At 38.5% G+C, this 16,452-nt stretch overlaps 1 long non-coding RNA gene across 5 annotated transcripts in view; it reads left to right on the top strand.

The window, feature by feature from the left end:
• The first annotated feature begins 511 nt into the window (after positions 1-511).
• The window catches only part of Gm31819, a 39,176-nt gene continuing 23,235 nt past the window's right edge, over positions 512-16,452 (top strand). For 2 of the 5 annotated variants that reach the window (XR_386327.3, XR_386328.2), the window contains exons 1-3: positions 512-593; positions 8,306-8,526; positions 10,374-10,568. This is a non-coding gene — a long non-coding RNA (predicted gene, 31819). Of the gene's footprint in view, positions 594-4,558; positions 4,849-8,305; positions 8,527-10,373; positions 10,569-16,452 lie in introns of those variants that run through there. The other 3 variants (XR_003952579.1, XR_003952580.1, XR_003952578.1) reach the window with 3 other exon arrangements.

Here is a 16,452-nt window from a genome sequence, read left to right as displayed (position 1 = left end):
CTCTTGATGGATCTATATGAAATAACCAAATGAACTTTGAACAGTTATGGTTAAAAAAAGCCTCTTTTTTGGGAGGGCCTTCTCCGTCTTGTGTTTACTGACAAAGTAATTTATATGTATATATTTTATTTTAGAGATTTTAGTTATTTTCTATGCAATATCCTTGTCTAAGGATAACTGGAATAAAATAAAGATAGACTGCCCCAGTTATTATTAGAGGTGATAATTTGCAGTCTAAGTGTGTTGCCATGGATACCTAAGAACCCCCCAAAGATTCAGGCCTGGGAGTCAGGGCCTAATCCTGAGGTGCCTTTCAATAGCACCAGCTGTCCAGGGCCTGAAAGGCGTGGAAAATTACACCATTATTAGAGTGAAATGGTATGGCTAAGCTAATTATTTGTGGGCTTTAGACACAGGTGTTCATAAAAGGCTGAACGTGCACTCCTAATCAAGTCTGATTGGGCCGGAACAAGAGCACAGCATGGGACTATCACAGACTTGTTTATAGTATCTTCCATTTAAATAATAAAAGAAGCCACTGTAGGCCTTCTGTTGAGCAGAGTTTCGAGTGTTGCTCCGAGTTCTCATACCAGGTAATCATATTTGGTATTTCTTTTGACTTCACTGAGTCATGAAGTTCTGTTGTCTAATAATATTTTCCTTTACAGTCATTTAACAATCTGATAAATGTTGGCCGATCTGTGACTTTGTGCTTAATGTCACTTCTAATGAACACAGCTGAACTTCAGAGAATGGATAATTAGAACTTTATTACAAATACTATTCTGGAAACTACCTATTCATAGAATTGGTAATTTTTCTGTTTTTACCATTTTATTGACTACGATATTCCTCTTAGTACTTCCTGTGCTCACTGTAACAAACTGATTTAAAATTTTACTTTAAATTTTTCTTCCACCTAATGGTATTTGGCTCATCTTTTATTTGATTATTATGAGTTGTCACAATGTGTTTTGATGGGAAGTTTCGTACAGATTAATTATAACGTGATGTTATATTAAAGTGTAGAAAATACTCCACTTGGTCAAGCAGAATGGAATTTCCTAATCTTTGCTTCTTTAAAATATGGAAAATAATAAATAGCCTTTGATAGTGACAGTCCACAGAGAAGTCTGTGTTCAATGGTTACCAAATAATTTTCATGCATCTAATATTTTGCTTCTAAATGGTAATGTCATAGATTCATTATCCTAAGACGATTTTCAAAGGCATTGACTTGTCTATTTTAAAAACGTCTACTATAACCTTGCACGTATTCTAGAAACTGCTGTGGCCCATCCTGTTAACTGATAACATCAGGATGCCTCGGAGATTATTTGGCTTCATACTTTCAGCACTTCACAGTTTTGCAGATGCTTACACATTCAATAAATAGGAAAACCTATTTCTATGGAGCAATAGACTTGGCTGTAATTGGACAAAGATTCACTTCCTCCTTGAAGGTGGAGAATAGACTGTTAATAGAGACAGATGTGTGTGTCAGCCTAATAAGAGCCTAGACATGTGGGATAATTGGATGGATTGTGCTTTGTCTTCAAGACCATTCAACCAGGGTGCTCTTCTTCCTTGCAGCTCTGAGCTTGGACATAGTTCCTATCTGAAAAGGGTTGTGAGGACTCTAGAGATAGTCACTGGTGACTTTCATAATAATTTGCTGAGATACAAGCCAGTACCTCCCCACCCCAACCAACAGGTATTGTTCAGTGAAGGAGTATCCTCAGAGTGATTGGGAGATCCTTGGCCATGGCCACCTTAAACTGACAGTGGCTGTCCGAGCCATTCAGTAAAATGTCAGCAATCAGCAGCCAAATGTCCACTGTGTTTGTGGCTCTTGTAGAGGAAGTCTTGGCTCAGTTGTGGTTTTGTAGGTACTGACGCTATTAATGCTGTCATTTTCTACTAAAATACATTTTTTTCTGCTTTCATCTCTAATGGTTCAAACATCGTTGCTCTGTTATGTCTGTGAGAGAGAACTCTGTCTGGACTCTATCAACCTGTGGAACAGCATTATGCTCACTCATTATTGTGAAAAAAAAATTGATGCTGAATGAAATGCAAGGTCTCCAATTATTAATGTGAGATACTGAGAGGCACATGTGCCCTTCAGGATTCCTGGCTATGATGTATTTATTGAACACTCCAGACTCTCAGGAGCCAATGGCCTGAGAAGGCATTTGTGCTCCAGTTATATGTTCATAGAAGCCGAGCAGATGGCCCTGTTCATGTTTGTCAGCAGGAACCCAGACTCGGGATGCTGCACACAACACCTGCTCCTCTAACCACCATTGTCCTGGAAAAGCAAATCATAAACTAAGCTTCTAAAGTTTATGCATTCATGACAGAAGTAACTTCTCACATTGTGTTTGCTCTACAAATCACATGGCCATGCTTAAATTCAAAGAGCAGTCTCTAAGCAGAGATGTATTTGTTGAGTGGAAAACACAGGGACTCTGAAAGACTCTAATTTGCTCCAGGTGCAGTTTGTACAGATAGAGTTGTTCAAGAACAAGATACTTAGCTGTTAAGTAAAAGATAAATCCACACAAGAAAAGCAGAAGAGATTATCTTGTGGTGTTGGATGGGTATGCATCTTCTCTTCTGTTTTGAAATCACCCCAATGACCCCAAACACAAGGGGAAATGTTATGCATGGAACAGGGACAATTTCCAAGAAAATTCAAGAATTTAAGTCTCTGTATGATAAGAATTACAGTTTATAATGAAATGGCTTAAGTCCTTAACTAGAAATTGATAGTAAATTAGCAGATAGGCACCAAGACCCTGAAGGAAAGCAGCTAATATATGTATATTGGTAATAATAAATGAGAAAATATTAAATTAGGAAACTTGATCTGTTAAGAAAATCTAGGTCATTGAAAGCAACATTAAAAGAGAAAGACCACTAAAAGTTTTGACCAATAAAATATTGAATACACAAAAAGTAATATTAGATATAAGAATTAAAATAGGCATAAAAATACAGAGATAGAGAGAGTATAAAGCTATTGGAAAAATCAGTTTGATTTTGTTTAATGTTAGCAATGATGGAAGTTTGCTTAAGCCTTCATTTGCTGTGGGCTGGAATGAAGACCAAAGGCAACTTTCAAAAGGAAGTCTTGAATATCAGTATTTAAAGTGTACATACCTACAGTCTTAGCTATATTAATTTCTAAGTATTTGTACAAAACAGGAAATTATAGAGCATTTGGCACATGGATACTCATTGCTTCATCATTTGTAATGAAAACTTAAAAGGGATGTAACTGCTTACCATTAGAATGCAGCACATACGGGCAAGGAAAGAGAACTAATTTCCAAGTGTTACAAATAAGGTCTATGCAGTAGAAGAAAATAGATTACTGTGATAACCTATGAATGATATTAGTGTAATCACAGACTAAATCGTGGGCTTTATCTAGAAGTAATAATGTGTACATATTTGGATTTTAATATATTTTTTCCCTCCCTGATTTTTAAATTCATCTTTACTTCTGGTATTTCAGACTTTGAGTAGGTGTCTTGCCTCATTCTTCCCTGGGTACCTTTTATTCTAACAGAGACCTGGGAAGGGAAGAATAGGAAAGGCAGGCATTTTGAAAGTAGAATTTCAGAAATTAAGATTGAAGTTGAGAGAGAGAGAGAGAGAGAGAGAGAGAGAGAGAAAGAGAGAGAGAGTCTTTCTAGATGACTCTGAAATCTATTTCCTGGAAGTGAACACTTCAGCACCTAGAGACAGGATGATGCCCATAGCGCCAGGACTCATGGGAGGCAGCAATAAATATGATTGACATCACTTGCCAGTATGTGGAGACTTACCCGTCAGGCATGCATGCAGTAACTGAAAGAAGTATAGTTGAGAGGAGTGGTAAAGACAGGTGATGTTCTGGATCTCTACTGGGATGTGAGGTTAACTACTAGAGATAATAGTAGCCGACTCTTGTCTAGCAAGGATTTTGAGTGAGATCTTATTCTAAGGATTTCACTTTTATGAGCTATTTTCGTTAACAGACCTTTAAGGAAATAAATTATAATATATTTATTTTCTATATTAATAGTCCCCATTGTACAGATGAACATAGGGAAATAAGATGGCCAAAGTTACTGTTGCACAGAGAAATGTCTCAGACCCAAACAGACTAGCTAAAAGTTTCTGTTCATAACCATAGATCGGTGCATGAGAATCAGAAAATCAGAAACTTTAGATATGACTATGTTGATTGAGTCTCTTTGGTTTACTTTTGTGGGACAAAAGTATATGCTGATATACATATAGATCAGAAAAGACATCTCTTGGGGAACAAGGAATGCTCACTGGGAATCCCCTAACTGGTCTGTGTCATTTTGTTTGTCAGCTGTTTGCTGATCTTCATTTTTTTTTCTCCTGAAAATATTTTTTTCATTGTTCACTTTGAGTATTTGTCTCTGTAAACCCCAACATGACTTGCCTTCTCATTCAGATAATTAGCTGGGTCCTTTTATATCTGTTGAGGTTTTGTCTTTTACTATCTATTGTAATTCTAAGTGTGGGCCCCCAAGACCTGGAGTCTGTATGTATCCCCTGAAACCCTCCCCCCAAGTTAATTCTGATTGGCGAATAAAGATGTCAGCAACCAATAGTTGGTCAGAAGAGGCATAGGCGGGGTTGAGGTTTCAAGGCCTTGGAGAGAGAGGACTATGAGGAGGGAGAGGAATGAAGCTGACATGGAATAAGCGGAGAACATGCAGGAGGGAGAAGGAGAGCCACCATGGGATTGCTGAGCTAGAAAACCATGGCCATGTGGGATGGCGAATTGGAGTTAAGAAAAGCCCAGCTGGAACATAGTTAAAAGTAAGTGATAACTTAGGGTTACTGATAGGAAAGTAGATTCTAACAGCATGGAGGATAGGGAGCTGCCCAGCTAGTGTGTTGCCTAAGGCTATTTAAATATATAAGGCTGTGTGTGTCTTTCATCCAGACGCATAAATGGTTTAAGGCGGGAAAGAAGACCCGAGCCAGAATTCATTAATATTACTACTCCATATATCCTTACATTCTTCTAGTCTATGACAAACACAAATGCAAAATTTCATGGTCACATGTGACTTACAACAAGGAGTCCAAGAGCTGATATATTTGAGGACAAAGTGGCCAGGTGGCTTAACTAGGTTCTGTCCAATACTGAGAAGCAGAAGTCTTCTTGTTGACTAAGTCAGGAGAGTTTATTACAGGAACAAGCTGTAGCAGCACCCAATTATCGCTGCTCAAATTTGACACCCGAGATGGAAGCCTGTTCCTTGCTACCTGCCCCAGTGTTCTGGGTTCCCAAATGAAAGACACATGTGCACAGCCTATATATATATAAAGGTTAAACACCTCAATGGCTGTACCACTTTCTATCCTCTATGCAGCTAATCCACTCTCCGATATTCCCAAATTATTACTTACTAAAACCTGTATTCCATCTTGGCTGCCCCAGACCCAGACCTGCAGCCCTCTCGGCTGCATTTCCCAGGACATATATGAAAGCTCTCTGTCTTCTGCACCTCTCAGGTGTGCTGTCTCTCATCCTTTTCAGGTATGGCATCCCTCCATTCCTTCCTTTGTCCCTTGCTGGGGAATACTAAAATCCCACTTCTGTCTCCCTGCCCTGTCACTGATTGCTGGCAACTTTATATAACCAATCAAAACCAACTGGAGTCCAGGTCCCTAAGTCAGGACACTACAAACAGGTTTTGGGGAAACTTATTTAGCATGAGAATATAAGCAGCTAAGCAAAAACAAAACAAGCAAACAAAACCTCGGACACCAGCAAACACGAGAGGCCTTCTGATGTCCTAGAGTACCTTTTAGAGTATAGTTTATTTCTAGTGTGTTACTAGTTCATTCACACCTGGCAAGTGTTTCCCACCTAACAATGGTCAAAGCTCCCCCCCATAACTCCACCTCTGTTTCTCTCCCCTACAACACCCACTGTTCCTCCTACCAATTTCTTTCTATGCATCTCAGAAGGAAATTTCCTAAGATTTGTAAGGACTCTCACAATTGTGCATTCCAGCCTTCCCAGAGGAAGCCTTTGGGATTTTCGATCAGATATCATCTTATCATTTGAGATCAGAACCATATTCCTGGAAACAGTTTCACCAAATGAAGGTTGAGCCAAGGAAGGCCTTAATACCACCATATCTATGGAAAACAAAGTTTTGTGTATGCTTACAGAATCTTTTAGTATGATTGACACATGGTCAATTGCATCAGTTGAGTGTAAAAGTATAAAACACCCAAAGAGGACAAAAATATCTATCCAAGAAAGTAAAAGGCAGCGTATTTCCCAGAACTATTCATTTGCTCAGTCATTTAGTGATCACTTCTTAGGGTCAGAAGGTGTCAATATTTGCTGGATCAGAGGGAGGAAAATATGAGTAAGAGAAGATGCAATCTTTGAGAATTTTGATCTGGTGACAAAAGCTGCCAAGGCATTCTGTTATAATGCCGCGGAGGCAGGTTATACAGAATAGAAGTCAGCAAGCCTCAGGCTTTTGAAATCGGGAAAGCAATAGTTGACTTTGTGAAAGTCCCCAAAGAGAAGCAGTTGGGATGAAGGGGTAGGAAGCTGTTTTAAATTTGCTTTGTAAGAGCTGACCAGACAACCATTGAGTGTGGAGCTGTGAGGTAGGTATTTTCTGACATGATCTTACAACCATGAGAAATTTCTAATTACTCTTCCTTGAACAACGGCTGCCCCTCTGTGAGTTCTCCAGAGATTTGCATGTTTGCTTCGGGACACTCATTGCAAACCTGCACGTGGCAGACTTTGAGGGAGTGAGCAGCCCGTCCTTCTGATTCTCCAGACTGATTAATGTGACTGTGACACTTAAAAACCTCATTGCATACATGTACAACATGTCCATTACCAATTCTTCTGTTGATGGGAGTCTAGGCCAGTTTGTATTTTTTGATTTGCTTATTGTAGCAGTAAGCATTGGTGTCCAAGATCTCCGGGGCATGTTGACTAAGAATACTTCAGGGATGTTCTTGGGAGTGAAATGGCAAGTTTTCATTTGCATCATCCTGATGGCAAAAGATAGGCGACAGATTTTGTTTTCCTAAGTATTGCCAGGACACGGGTGTTTCTTATCTTGAGAACTGTGTATTAAATTCACTTGGTCCTTTATTGTTGGGTTATATAGACATCTATGCATTTTAATACTTAGATTTTTTTAAAAAACATTTTTATTACGTATTTTCCTCAATTACATTTCCAATGCTATCCCAAAAGTCCCCCACACCCTCCCCCCCACTCTCCTACCCACCCATTCCCATTTTTTGGCCCTGGCATTCCCCTGTACTGGGGCATATAAAGTTTGCCTGTCCAATGGGCCTCTCTTTCCAGTGATGGCCGACTAGGCCATCTTTTGATACATATGCAGCCAGAGTCAAGAGCTCTGGGGTACTGGTTAGTTCATAATGTTGCACCTACAGGGTTGCAGATCTCTTTAGCTCCTTGGATACTTTCTCTAGCTCCTCCATTGGGGGCCCTGTGATCCATCCAATAGCTGACTGTGAGCATCCACTTCTGTGTTTGAATTTTTAATAGATTCACAATAAGTGCAAACTGGCAGTGACAGTATAAATTTGCACCTGATGTTGACTCTAAGGAATCCCCTTTACTGAGCCTCCAGACAGCTCATTTGTTAAAAGGATAAACAGATGATCTAATATGTTTTTCACATGTGTAGGTTATCTCTACTCTGCTGATTATTCTAGAAAATGTTTAAAACATATTACCATGTATAATAAATAAGCAATTATGATATTTTGAGGGACTGGTGCCATGTTGTTTCTACTAAGATACATTTGCACATAAGGCGATCAGATAGGAAGCTACTCCCAGAGGTATTCTTTTCAGGCAACTTTGCTTTGGATATCCAGGGCCTTTTGCGCTTCCATGTACAATTTAGTATTTTTAAAATAACTCTGTGAAGAGTGACATTGCGGCTTTGATTCTGAGCACATGAAAATTTTCAACTGCTTTGGTGGCATGCTCATTTTCACAATATCACTGCTCTGAACCAATGAGCATGGGGAGGCTTTTCATCTTTATTCTTCCTTTCTTTCTTTCTTTCTTTCTTTCTTTCTTTCTTTCTTTCTTTCTTTCTTTCTTTCTTTCTTTCTTTCGAGTACTAATGTTTTTATTTTAGGTGTCTTTCACTTCCTTGATTAGGTTTACTCCAAGGTTTAGGGTTTTGGGGGAGGGGAGGGGAGGTTATTGTGGGCAGGGTTGTTTCTAATTTTTCATCTCTTTCAGCAATGAAATTAAGAAGCTGGAGGAGAGGATATCCTTCTGAAATCAGCCCTAATGACACAGATTTGCACCTGATGTTGACTCTAAGGAACCCCCTTTACTGGACCTCCAGACAGCTCATTTGTTAAAGGGGTAAAGAGATGATCCAATATGGACATTGGATGGGATAGTTTCATGGGCAAGCATCGGTCAGTCAAAGTAACCAATCCCCACCCAGATTGCAGGTCAATACCAATATACTTCGTGTTTGTTTAAACTACTCCATTTGCAATTCTCATAGATGGAATATTCTTAAATGATGCATATTATGTATTAAGCCCACGCACTGCATCTTAGTTAGGAGTAAACTATTATGTGTTTTCATTTTCAGTGATTGTTTGAGACCACCCTTATTACTACCAGGACTACTATAAATATCTAGTATTTGTTGAATACTTATTATATACCATGAGCTATGATATTTCATTTCTTTCCTTAGTTAACTTTGTATCAGTCCTATTAAAAAACTACGACAATCCTCCTTCTGTTAAGATGCAGGAAGGGGTAGCTGATTTCAATCTTCAGAATGTCTGGACATTGGAAAATTTCCTCCAAATTTCAATTCTCTGTTGTTCCTGTAGGAGCCAAGACATTGATTTCATGATGACTAAATTTTCTCAAAGAAACAAAAGCCTTTGATTTTTCAAAGTAGACTTAGTCTTGCCAAGTGTACATTCTGTGGTTTCAATTAATTGTTGTGTTCTAATTACTTACTTGTTATCTTTGGACTTCAATTAGATAGACTTGTAAATAGATTCCATATGATTTTTAGGGAGATATGAAGAATAAAAGTCAGGAAACACCTCCTTGTTTAAGAGTGTGGATGGATAGATGAGTAAGCCAAAATTTTCTGCCCACAGAAAGCTTTGCCCGGTTCTTAAGATTTTTTTTGCACGTATAAATTTTTATATATTCATGGCAGATTTGCCTTTCTAAGGATTATGGGTTTTAGAATACTAAAAACTGGATTAACCCTTCTCTCTTTCAATTCAGAAATTAATTAGTCTTCGATTTTTCTCCATAGAGTTAACATTAATATTTGACATGGGACAGATTTCTGCAAAAGCCTTTCTGGCAAACTATGTTTTCTGATTTTCTACCAGCCAGCTTTTCTCATTACGGGAATCCTGTTACACCCATTAATCAGGGGCAGCATGTGTGTTATTTGAAATCATGTATACATAGCCATGGGGACTGGGAAATAATTGCTAATGAACTTCAGTCACCACCGCAGAGCACGCAGCCTCAAACAGCCAGCCTTGCCCTATGACCTCATTGCCCCCTCAAACCCTATCTAGACTCTCCCCAGTTTACCCTCACGTTTTTCCTTTAGAATGCTCAACTAACAGGCACAGTGCCTGGACGACTGCTCAGTTCCTATAGCTTGGGCCTTTCTAGCAAGGAGATTTAGAGGAGGGTTCTGGCATCTTGACTACAATGTTAAGTCCCCACAGTGTTATGGCCTCCTGAGACCCTGTTCAGATGCTAATGTTCACACAAAGTACATTGGCCCCAGCTGGTCTTCACCTGTAGCCCGGACAGGCTGGAGCCTCTACAATGAGTCCAGGTTTCCATACAAATAGGAAGGGCACCAATGGCAAATGACAGAGAGCTTGCAGAAGCTATAAAGAATTTTAAGTTAGCTTCCAGGCAGTTAAAACTAATTGCTTTGAACACAAAGGCTAGGCAGAAGCCCCTCCTCCTGCCTTTTTTTTTCTTTTTAGTTAGAGATAGAGTGACTTGGCTTTTCTGCTAATGTTGAAACCTAAAATTAGACAATATGACCACCATTAATATTTAAGGACATTTTTAAACACAGGAAAAGGTGCTGTGTGGAAGTGTTAAAATATCAGGCCATTTAGAAGTGTCCCTTGCTGTTTCCTTTGTTTTATGGGAGACTTGGTAAGAATGGTACATTTTTATGTAATTGGCAGGCACAGGTGTGATTTTTCTGTTATTATTGGATGTTTGCCCATTCGTTTTTTAGGTTTTAAAGTAGAGGAATATGAAGATACTTCTTTTAACTTCACAGCTCCTGATTCACTAAATACACAAACCAAAGGACCACCTTTCTTCACGGTTGTTTAGCAGCTCGTTTCCAATTTCTCATTCCTCGTCTTCCCATCAGTTTTTTTACTGAGCACAGAAGACGCAGATATGAATTGGATCTTCTACTCAATTCTCCTTACCAGTTCCCAGAATCCTGCTCCTGTTTTTTAACACAGAGGTAATTCATGACATCCTCTTTTTATATTTTTTAGAATACTTAGTTAAAGCTTAGTGCTGTTCAACCCAGAGAGTCCTATTGTGGATAAAAGTATAGTCATTCCAGACTTATATGTCCCATTAGTGGCTGTTTGTGTTAGAATCTATGTATGGGCACAAAGCATAAGTAGCATCTAAAGCAAACTTAAAGCTCATTGCCAGTGTGTCTCTCTGTGTGATAATGGCTGCACGTATGTATGCACGTCAGTCATCTGGTCTCCAGATATCAGCAGCTCATCTACTCAGCGTGTCTGTGCCTGAGTTCCACGCTGCCTTTCAGCAGTTCTACGACTTCTCAGCCAGTACTCTGTCATTACTCTCAGTAAAAAGAGTAAGAATGGAGCCGGAGAATAGCAAGGTGAGTTGGAGGCTGGGGTTTTGCTATTCTCAGTCATCTGTATCCTTTTGACTGTTTTCTCCTGGTGAAGTAAGACTGACTTAGGTCTGGCCCATGTGTCTCACAGCTATGAAGAAAATGATGGGTACGAACAATGGCTGATGGCAGACTTTGTACAGCATACAATTAGGAAGCCATTACTAATTGACGTAATATTTTTGTACTCTGAGATAGGGTAAGAAACTATACATGTTCTTTTCCTGAACTAAGTGAGGAAACTGTCAGGTCTTAAGAAATGTTGGTTTACAATCAGAAATAGGAAGAAATCTCAAAGTACCTTAAAACTAGCCATATTATTGATTTTTCCCCCAAACTAATCAATACCAATAGAAAGACAATTAAGAAAACAGAAGCCCACATTATTTTTTAAAAGTTAATAATACTCAGATAGGATTCACTGAACATGTGCATCCTGTCATACATCATGCCAGGTTGATAGGAGTGAGAGCCAGTGATGGCTGCCTATGCCATCCCACAGCACTGATGCTGTTTGCGAGGCGTGGGCCTCATTCTTCTGCTCTTTTCCCACAGTTCCTTTGAAAACCTTCTTGGCATTACCCTCAGTTTTCTGTAGTGAGCAGTTTGACACTCATGTGTTCACTCTAGAAGTATGAATATGAAGTTTGCCCACTCACTGTTTATAGTTCAAAGACATATATTTAGAGAATATAAGTTGAACTTTTAGTTGTTCATATTTGGGTGTTATATGTCATCACTCACAAGAAAGTTAAATGGCTCCCATATTAAGTCCAACTTTAGTAAATACATGAAAATAAATAACAAATAAAATTATTTTTGTCACACTTAATTTATATATATATATATTTTATTTTTTATTTGATATTTTCTTCATTTACATTTCAAATGTTATCCCCTTTCCTGGTTTCCCCTCAGAAACCCCCCCTATCCTCTTCTCCATGCCGCGTCTCACCAACCCACCAACTCCTGCTTCCTAGTCCTGGCATTCCTCTATACTGGGGCATAGAACCTTCACAGGACCAAGGGCCTCTCCTCCCATTGATGACCAAATAGGCTATCCTCTGATACATAAGTGACTAGAGCCATGAGCCCCATAATGTGTTTTCTTTGGTTGGTGGTTTAGTCCCAGGGTGCTCTGGGGGTGCTGGTTAGTTCATATTGTTGTTCCTCTTATGGGGCTGCAAAACCCTTCAGGTCCTTGGGTACTTTCTCTAGCTCCTCCATTAGGGACCCTGTGATCTGTCTTATAGATGGCTGTGAGCATCCACTTCTGTATTTGTCAGGCACTGGAAGAGCCTCACAGGAGACAGCTATATCAGGCTCCTGTCAGAAAGCTCATGTTGGCATCCACAATAGTGTCTGGGTTTGGTGGTTGTATACGGGATGTGTCCCCAGGTGGGGCAGTCATGGATGATTATTCCTTCAGTCTCTGCTCCATCCTTTGTCTCTATATCTCCTTCCATGGTTATTTTGTTTCCCCTTCTAAGAAGGATCAAGGTATCCACACTTTGGTCTTCTTCCTTCTTGAGTTTCATGTGTTTTAAGAATTGTATCTTGGGTATTCCAAGCTCCTGGGCTAATATTCACTTTTCAGTGAGTGCATATCATGTATGTTCTTTTGTGATTGGGTTACTTCTTTCAGGATGATATCCTCCAGATCCATCCATTTGCCTAAGAATTTCATAAATTCATTATTTTATTTTAAATAGCTGAGCAGTACTGCATTGTGTAAATGTATCATATTTTCGGTATCCATATCCATTCCTCTGTTGGGGGGACATCTGGGTTCTTTCTAGCTTCTGGCTACTATAAATAAGGCTGCTGTGAACATAGCAGAATACATGCCATTGTGGCATCTTTTGGGTATATTCCTAAGAGTGATATTGCTCAGTCTTCAGTTAGATCTATTTCCAATTTTCTGAGGAACCTCCATATTGATTTCCAGAGTGGTTGTATCAGTTTGCAATCCCACCAGTGTTCCCCTTTCTCCGCATCCTTGCAAACATGTGTTGATCAAGTTTTTGATCTTAGCCATTCTGACTGGTGTGAGGTGGAATCTCAGGGATGTTTTGATTTGCATTTCCCTGGTGATTAAGGATGTTGAACATTTTTTAGGTGCTTCTCAGCCATTTGGTATTCCTCAGTTGAGAATACTTTTCTTAGCTCTGTACCTCATTTTTTAATAGGGTTGTTTAGTTTTCTGGAGTCCAACTTCTTGAGTTCTATATATATATATTGGATATTAGCTCCCTATCAGATTCAGGATCTTTTCCCAATCTGTTGGTTGCATTTTGGTCTTATTGACAGTGTCCTTTGCCTTACAAAAAGCTTTACAATTTTATGAGGTCCCATTTGTCCATTCTTGATCTTACAGCACAAGCCATCGTTACTCTTCTCAGGAAAATTTCCCCTAGGCCCATATGTTTGAGGCTCTTCCCCACTTTCTTTTCTATTAGTTTCAGTATATCTGGTTTCATGTGGAGGTCCTTGATCCACTTGGTCTTGAGCTTTGTACAAAGAGATAAGAATGGATTGATTTGCATTCTTCTACATGCTAACCACCAGTTGAACCAGTAGCATTTGTAGAAAACGCTGTCTTTTTTCACTGGATGGTTTTAGCTCCTTTGTCAAAGATCAAGTGACCATAGGTGTCTGGGTTCATTTCTGGATCTTCAATTCTATTCCATTGATCTACCTGTCTGGCACTGTACCAATATCATGCAGGTTTTATCATAATTGCTCTGTAGTACAGCCTGAGGTCAGGGATGGTGATTCCACCAGAGGTTCTTATATTGTTGAGTATAGTTTTAGCTCTCCTAGGTTATTTTTTATTCCAGATGAATTTGCAAATTGCCCTTTCTAACTCAGTGAAGAATTGATTTGGAATTTTGTTGGAGATTGTATTGAATCTGTAGATTGCTTTTGGCAAGATGGTCATTTTTACTATATTAATCCTGCCAACCCATGAGCATAGGAGTTCTTTCCATCTTCTAAGATCTTCAGTTGCTTTTTTCAGAGACTTGAAGTTCTTATCATATATATCTTTTACTTGCTTAGTTAGAGTCACACCAAGGTATTTTATATTATGCGTAACTATTGTGAAGGGTGTTCTTTCCCTAATTTCTTTCTCAGCCTGTTTATCCTTAGTGTAGAGAAAGGCCACTGATTTGTTTGAGTTAATTTTATATCCAGCTACTTCCTTGAAATTGTTTATCAGGTTTAGGAATTCTTTGGTGGAATTTTTGGGGTCACTTAAGTATACTATCATATCAGCTGCAAATAGTGATATTGTGACTTCTTCATTTCCACTTTATATCCCTTTGATCTTTTGTTGTCTAATTGCTCTGGTTAGGACTTCAAGCATTATATTGAATGGACAAGAACAGAGTGGGCATCCTTGTTTAGTCCATGATTTAGTGTGATTGCTTCAAGTTTCTCTCCATTTAGTTTGATTTTGGCTACTGGTTTGCTGTATATTGCTTTTAGTATATTTACATATGTGCCTTGAATTCCTGATATTTCCAAGACTTTTATCGTGAAAGGATGTTGGATTTTGTCACATGCTTTCTCAGCATCTAATGAGATGATCAAGAGGTTTTTTTTTTTTCTTTGAGTTTGTTTTATAGTGGATTATGTTGATGGATTTCCCTATGTTGAACCATGCATGGGAACCTGGAATGAAGTCTACTTGATCATGATGGATGATCCTTTTAATGTGTTCTTGGAATCGGTTGGTGAGAATTTTATTGAGTATTTTTTTGCATCAATATTCATAAGGCAAATTGGTCTGAAGATTTCTTTCTTTGTTGGGTCTTTGCGTGGTTTAGGCATCAGAGTAGTTGTGGTTTCATAGAAGGAATTGGGTAGAGTATCTTCTGTTTCTACTTTGTGGAATAGTTTGGTATTAGGTTTTCTTTGAGGTCTGATAGAACTATGCAGTAAACCCATCTGGTTCTGGGTTTTGGTTTTTGTTTTGGTTGGGAGACTATTAATGACTGTTTCTATTTCTTTAGGGGATATGAGAACATTTAGATTGTTAATCTGATCCTGATTTAAATTTGGTACCTCGTATCTGTCTAGAAAAATGTCCAATTCATCCAGGTTTCCCAGTTTTGTTGTGTACAGACTTTTGTAGTAGGATCTGATGATTTTTGGATTTCCTCAGATTATGTTGTTCTGTCTCCCTTTTCATTTCTGATTTTGTTAATTAGGATCCTGTCCCTGTGCACTCTATTTAGTCTGGCTAAGGATTTATCTATTTTGTTGACTCTCCCAAAGAACCTGTTCCTGGTTTGGTTGATTCTTTGTATAGTTCTTTTTGCTTCCACTTGGCTGATTTCAACATTGAGTTTGATTATTTACTGTCTTCTACTCCTCTTGGGCGAATTTGCTTCCTTTTCTTCTAAAGCTTTTAGGTGTGCTATCAGGCTGCTAGTTTATGCTCTCTCCAGTTACTTTTTGGAGGCACTTAGAGCTATGAGTTTTCCTCTTAGGACTGCTTTCATTGTCTCCCATAAGTTTGGATATGTTGTGGCTTCATTTTCATTAAACTCTAAAAAGTCTTTAATTTCTTTTGTTATTTTTTTCCTCGACCAAGGTATCATTGAGTAGAGTGTTGTTCAGCTTCCACTTGTATGTGGGGTTTCTATTATTTATGTCTTTATTGAAGATCAGTTTTAGTTTATGGTGATCTGATAGGATGCATGGGATTATTTCAATAGTTTTGTATCTGTGGAGGCCTGTATTGTGACCAATTTTATGGTCAGTTTTGGAAAAGGTACCATGAGGTGCTGGGAAAAAGGTATATCCTTTTGTTTTGGATAAAATGTTCTATAGATGTCTGTTAAACCCATTTGTTTATAACTTCTGTTAGTTTCACTATGTCTCTGTTTAGTTTCTGTTTCCATGATCTTTCTATTAATGAGAGTGGAGTATTGAAGTCACCCACTATTATTGTGTGCACTGCAATGTATGCTTTGAGCTTTAGTAAAGTTTCTTTAATGAATGTGGATGTCCTTGCATTTGGAGCATAGATGTTCACAACTGAGAGTTCATCTTGGTAGATTTTTCCTTTGATGAGTAGGAAGTGTTCCTCCTTGTCTTTTTTGATAACTTTAGGTTGAGTTAGATATTATTCAATATTAGAATGATTACTCCAGCTTGTTTCTTGGGACCATTTGCTTGGAAAACTATTTTCCAGGCTTTTACTCTGAGGTAGTATCTCTCTTTGTCACTAAGGTGGGTTTCCTGTATGCAGCAAAATGTTGGGTCCTGTTTACATAACCAGTCTATTAGTCTATGTCTTTTTATTGGGGAATTGACTCCATTGATATTAAGTGATATTAGAGAAAAGTAATTATTGCTTCCTGTTATTTTTGTTGTTAGATTTGGGATTCTGTTCATGTGGCTATCTTCTATTAGGTTTGTTAAAAAATTACTGTCTTGCTTTTTCTATGGCATAGTTTCCCTC

This window comes from Mus musculus, chromosome 18, assembly GCF_000001635.26.
Source record: "Mus musculus strain C57BL/6J chromosome 18, GRCm38.p6 C57BL/6J".
NCBI classification, from domain to species: domain Eukaryota; kingdom Metazoa; phylum Chordata; class Mammalia; order Rodentia; family Muridae; genus Mus; species Mus musculus.
Note: the sequence above shows the minus strand (reverse complement) of the source record. Positions and strands in the feature narration are given on the sequence as shown.